This window comes from Neomonachus schauinslandi, chromosome 4 (genome assembly GCF_002201575.2).
Source record: "Neomonachus schauinslandi chromosome 4, ASM220157v2, whole genome shotgun sequence".
In the NCBI taxonomy this organism is placed as follows: domain Eukaryota; kingdom Metazoa; phylum Chordata; class Mammalia; order Carnivora; family Phocidae; genus Neomonachus; species Neomonachus schauinslandi.
Genome location: NC_058406.1, coordinates 163918311 through 163924161, shown reverse-complemented (window position 1 = coordinate 163924161; position 5851 = coordinate 163918311). Strand labels below are relative to the sequence as shown.

General features: G+C 39.5%; 1 pseudogene; it reads right to left on the bottom strand.

The window, feature by feature from the left end:
* Nucleotides 1-1271: 1271 nt before the first annotated feature.
* LOC110578835 lies at nucleotides 1272-2659 on the bottom strand (annotated as a pseudogene).
* Between the last annotated feature and the right edge of the window lie 3192 nt (nucleotides 2660-5851).

Sequence of the window (5851 nt, the reverse complement as noted above, 5' to 3'; positions counted from 1 at the left end):
AAAATATAGGAACATATAAAAATAATATTGTCTCCCCCAATAAGTTCATTTGCCAAAAAAAAGATGAGGTAGGCAGGATGAAAATCAATGTTATGAATTCTGCAATTTCTAAGTTTTTTTTTAAAACTCCAAAGCCAGAACCATTCACCCAGTTCTCCAGTAGACATCCTCACATTGATGTTTCAAAGTTACTGAGAATGAAAGTTCCAAATGTAAATTCCCCACTGTTTCTGATCCAGTCTTGCTCCCCAGAATTGCCATTCCCTTGATCACTCTCTTAGTAAACATATCACTCAATTATTTAAGACAGAATTTCTTTCTTCCCTCTCACTCCAAGCTAATCAATCACCAAATTTATTAATTTTGTCATGTAAATATTTCTCAAGTTTGCTGTCCTCCTCTCTCACCTCCCCTGCTATGCCCCCGAATCAGAAGCTCTTTCATTCCTTACCTATTTTCCTTCAATAGTCTTCTCTATATCTCTCTCATCCTAATCTCATTAAAGTGGTCTTCCTAAAATGTAAATCTTAGCCCATCCTTCACCTGCTCCTCATTAGCTCCTATTGTTGTCAAAAAAGTGCAAACTCTTTTTTTTTTTTAAGATTTTATTTATTTATTTGACAGAGAGAGACACAGCGAGAGAGGGAACACAAGCAGGGGGGGTGGGGGAGGGAGAAGCAGACTCCCCGCTGAGCAGGGAGCCCGATGCGGGGCTCGATTCCAGGACCCTGGGATCATGACCCGAGCCGAAGGCAGACGCTTAATGACGGAGCCACCCAGGCGCCCCCAAACTCTTTCTTCACATGGTTTATGAGGACCTTCATGATCATGTCTCTGGTCTTTGTCTTCTATCCCTCTCCAGCCATCCTTGGACAAAATTACAGTTTACTTCCTCTCATATCTTGGGATACTGCCATGCTGCTTTGTATCACTCACTGGACCATAATTCAGCCGACCTGCTCCATTCATCATGAAGGTCACACAGCCTGTGTACTTCAAACTTGCAGCATTTCTGCAACAGATTTTTGGTCAAGTTGTTTCCATTAAAAAGTACTGATTTTAAAAACTAAGTAACTTAAAACTGCCACACACACTCACAAAAACAAATGGTCCACAAAACCTCCTCCTTTTCTTCTGAGGTTTTACGATACATGGTTATCATTAACCCGTCTTTTAACTCTTAAGTTCAAATGGCCAATTGACACAAACAGTCCTGAGACCACTCTTCCACCATTGATTAAGACTGGGGTGGCAGAAATTGGAGACAATATTTATTTAAACTTCTGAGCTTTCTGGGCAGATCTGGCTACCTTGACAGCTCCAACTGCCTTTTTGTCTATTGCTCTGATGACACTCACAACAACCATCTGTCTCATGTCATGAACAGCCAAATGGCCCAGAGGAGAGACGTTCTGAACATACAGGCTTGCCAGGAACCGTATCAACCATGGCAGCATCACGAGATTTTAAGGACTTAGGGCCATCTTCCAGCTTTTTCCCAGAATGACAATCAATCTTCTTCAGCTCTGCAAAGTTGCAAGCAATGTGAGCTGTGTGACAAGCCAGCACTGATTTGGATGGTTCAGGATAATCACCTGAGCCATCAAGCCAGCTGCTTCCATTGTTGGGTCGTTTTTGCTGTCACCAGCCACATTGCCACGACAAACATCTTTGACAGATATGTTCTTGACGTTGAAGCCCACATTGTCTCTAGGAAGAAACTCACTCAAAGTTTCATGGTGCATCTCAGCAGATTTTACTTCAGTTGTAGCATAGACTGAAACAAAGGTGACCACCATGCTGTGTCTGAGAACACCAGTCTTCACTGGGCCCACAGGGACAGTACCAGTACCACCAATTTTGCAGACATCCTGGAGGGGCAGACACAAGGGCTTGTCAGTTGGATAAATTGGTGGCAGAATGCAATCCAGAGCTTCAAGCAGTGTGGTTTCACTAGCATTGTCATCTTTGTAAGTAGTCACCTTGAACCAACGCTTGTTTGCCCTTGGCTCCAGCACGTTGTCATCATTCCAATCAGAAACTGGTACAAATGCTACGGTGTTGGAGTTGTAGCCAATTTTCTAAATGTAGGTGCTGACTTCCTTAACGATTTCCTTGTGTCTCTTCTGGCTGTAGGGTGGCCCAGTGGAATCCATTTTGTTAACACCAACAATTAGTTGTTTCACACCCAGTGTGTAAGCCAGAAGGGCATGCTCATGGGTCTGCCCATTCTTGGAGACACCTGCTTTGAATGCATCAACACCAGCCGCCACAATCAGGACAGCATAGTCAGCCTGAGATGTGCCTGCAATCATTTTTTAATGAAGTCTCTGTGTCCTGGGGCATCCATGATGGTCACATAATACTTACTGGTCTTTCACATAATACTTTCATTCTCAGTAGCTTTGAAACATCAATGTGAATTTCCACAGGGAGATATCAATGGTGATACCATGTTCACGTTCATCTTTCAGTTTACCCAAGACCCCGGCATCCTTGAAGGAGCTCTTTCCCATCTCAGCAGCCTACTTCTCAAATTTTTTGACAGTTCCTTTGTTGATCCCACCTCATGTGTAGATCAGATGACCAGTAGCGGTAGACTTGCCTGAATCTATGTGTCAATGATCAAAATGTTGATATGGGTCTTTTCCTTTCCCATTTTGGTTTAGTTTTAGTGGTGGTTCTCATGACACCTGTATTTTGGCAGCAAACCTGTTGTGAAAAAGCTCATTTTATTATTTTAGAAAATTTAAATAAAGAGATTCCTATGAAAGATGCATAAATAGTATAATTATATTCTGTTCACATTTAGGAAATTTGAAACAATTTTTTCTTTCCCTAAAAAAGGAAAGCTTATTTATTACTTATGTCACTTTATGTTTAATATATCTTTCATAAATATTGATGACTAGAAGAAATTATAAGAAGAGATTTTAGGGGTGCCTGAGTGGCTCAGTCGGTGGCCAGAGTCCAACTGTTGATTTTAGCTCAGGTCACGATCTCATGGGTCGTGGGCATGCAACATGATTGCAGGCACATCTCAGGCTGACTATGCTGTCCTGATTGTGGCTACTGGTGTTGATGCATTTGAAGCAGGTGTCTCCAAGAATGGGCAGACCAATGAGCATGCCCTTCTGTGTCAGGCTTCAAGCTCAGGGGTGAGAGGAGTCCGCTTGAAGATTCTCTCCCTCTGCTCCTCCCCCTCCCCCCACTCATGCAGGTGCTCTCATTCTCTCTCTCTTTCAAATAAATAAATAAATAAATATTTATAAGAAGAACTTTTAGAACACAGGTATAAAAGAAAAGATTAGTAATCTAGTATGGACATATCCTTTGTTAAAATTAAATTTTGCATTCAAAAATTTTAAAAAATCTTCAGGATTGGTAGACCACACCAAAGAAATTTTGAGATCAGAAGAACATAAAAATCAGAAATATTAATCAGAGTTAATCTGAATCTATGAAAGAAATTTAGTTTGGCCCAGATAAATGAGAAGAAAAATGTCTCAAATTGATTTTTATTTTACTTGCTCAGTTCCCTGAGCTTTGATACTTAACTCTGACAGGATGGCCGCTATTATTCTGCATACTGGATACAATACTATTGACAGTATCTTTTTCCCTCACCACCCACCCCCTTAAGAAATTACATTCCCACAATATATACAAGGAAAATAATTTACCCTCTCCCCATTTCTTCCTGTGTTTCCAGGTGGTGTAGTCTACATAATATAGTGCCTGAGAGTAACACACGTCACAAAATGGAAGGCTAGTGTTTTGTCATTTTTTTCTATCTTCTTTGCTACAAGCTCTAGAAGACTAACTCTGCTAAAAATAATACCTAGCTCAATGAAGGGATCATTACATACTGGTAACAGAAGGGAACTCTGTGGCCAGCCTGTGCAAAGTGGGTCTTAAAAGACATACATCCTCTGAATGGTATGTATTTTGAGTAACCGCAATTGTATTGCTTAAGGCAAAGTACTTGCAGACCTAAGACCAGACTCACTGGCAGAATGTGCTGAACAATTAACTTTTGTATTAAATTAAAACTACTTCCTTTTAATTTCAGCTGATCGTAAGGCATAAAAGATAAAGAAGTTAAAAAATAGCTGAAGGGCATGACGGAAAAAAAACCCAAAAACCTTCACTGTTTCAAATTTACTAGTAATTAAGACAGCTGTGTGAATAATGGAACAAGCACAAGTCAATTTTCCCTACCACCATCTATTCAGCGAAATTTGACCTGAGTTTATAAAAAATCATAAATTCACACAAGGAAGTTTGAATTATTTTTTTAATTTAAGGAAAATATCGTAATAAATTTTGATTTCTACCATATTTGTTAATTGCAGAGAAGTTAAGTGATATAGTATTTTTAAAGAAGAAAATTAAAGTTGCTCAAACCCAGCAACTACTATTTTAAAGTTTGGATTTTATTATATACAAATTTATTCAAAATTATATTCTACATAAATGCATTCAAATTAAAAATGGGGTAATGATATATGTACTATAGACTTTTCAAAAAAACTTTTTTAAAGATTTTATTTATTTATTTGACAGAGAGAGCAAGCACAAGCAGGGGGAGTGGCAGGCAGAGGGAGAGGGAGAAGCAGGCTCCCCGCAGGTTGGAGAGCCCTATGAGGGGCAGGGAGTCTGCTTCTCCCTCTGACCCTCCCCCCTCTCATGTGCTCTCTCTCATTCTCTCTCTTTCAAATAAATAAATAAAATCTTAAAAAACAAAAAAACAAAAAAAAGTCTCAAATCATGAATTTAAGGTTTCTATAGTATTCCATATTATGATTCCTTATTATTGAAACTTTTAATTGCTGTAATTGTTTTAGTATTCTAAATAATATTATTTTTCGGGAGCTTGTGTGACTCAGTGGGTTAAGCGTCTGCCTTCGGCTCAAGTCATGATCCCGGGGTCCTGGGATGGAGTCTGGCATCGGGACCTGGCTCAGTGGGGGTCTGCTTCTGCCTCTCCCTCTGCTACTCTCTCTGTCAAATAAATAAATAAAATCTTCTTCCAAAATAAATAATATTGTTTTTAATATCCTTATTCATAAATCTGTGATTATTGCTTTTGAATGCATTCCTAAAATACATATATCTAAAACTATGTAATACCTAAAATTATATATATACCTAAAACTATGTACATATCTAAAATTATATATACCGGGTGCCTGGGTGGCTCAGTTGGTTAAGCGACTGCCTTCGGCTCAGGTCATGATCCTGGAGTCCCTGGATCGAGTCCCGCATCGGGCTCCCTGCTCGGCAGGGAGTCTGCTTCTCCCTCCCCCACTCCCCCTGCTTGTGTTCCCTCTCTCGCTGTGTCTTTCTCTGTCAAATAAATAAATAAAATCTTAAAAAAAAAAAAAAAAAAGAAAAGTCATAAAAAATATATATATATAAGTAAATAAATAAAATTATATATACCTAAAATTGTAACCAAACCAATGTGAGTGCACTCCTTGGTGAGTCACACATACACAAGGTGAAGTTGTCACACAAAGTAAACTTTATTTGCAGCAAATAAGGAGATCATGGAGAATAACTTTCAAAGCCAGGACTCCCCAGGCAGGGGAAAATGGGTCCCTTTTATTTAGAGTTAGGATGGATATTTAGATAGGGAAGCCTTGTCCTCTATGCAGAGGTGGGGGCGGGGGGCATGTAAGGCTGCGCACATGCCTTAAGGAAACATGCCTAGACATACATTGCATGTTATGTAGATGAGGCTTGTGCTCCTCCTTGGGCAGAAATTTTAGTATTATAATGAGGTAAAGGTAGTTGTCAGCTATTCTAGAGGTCATGTCATAGTCCATCTGCACAGGCGTGAGTTCGG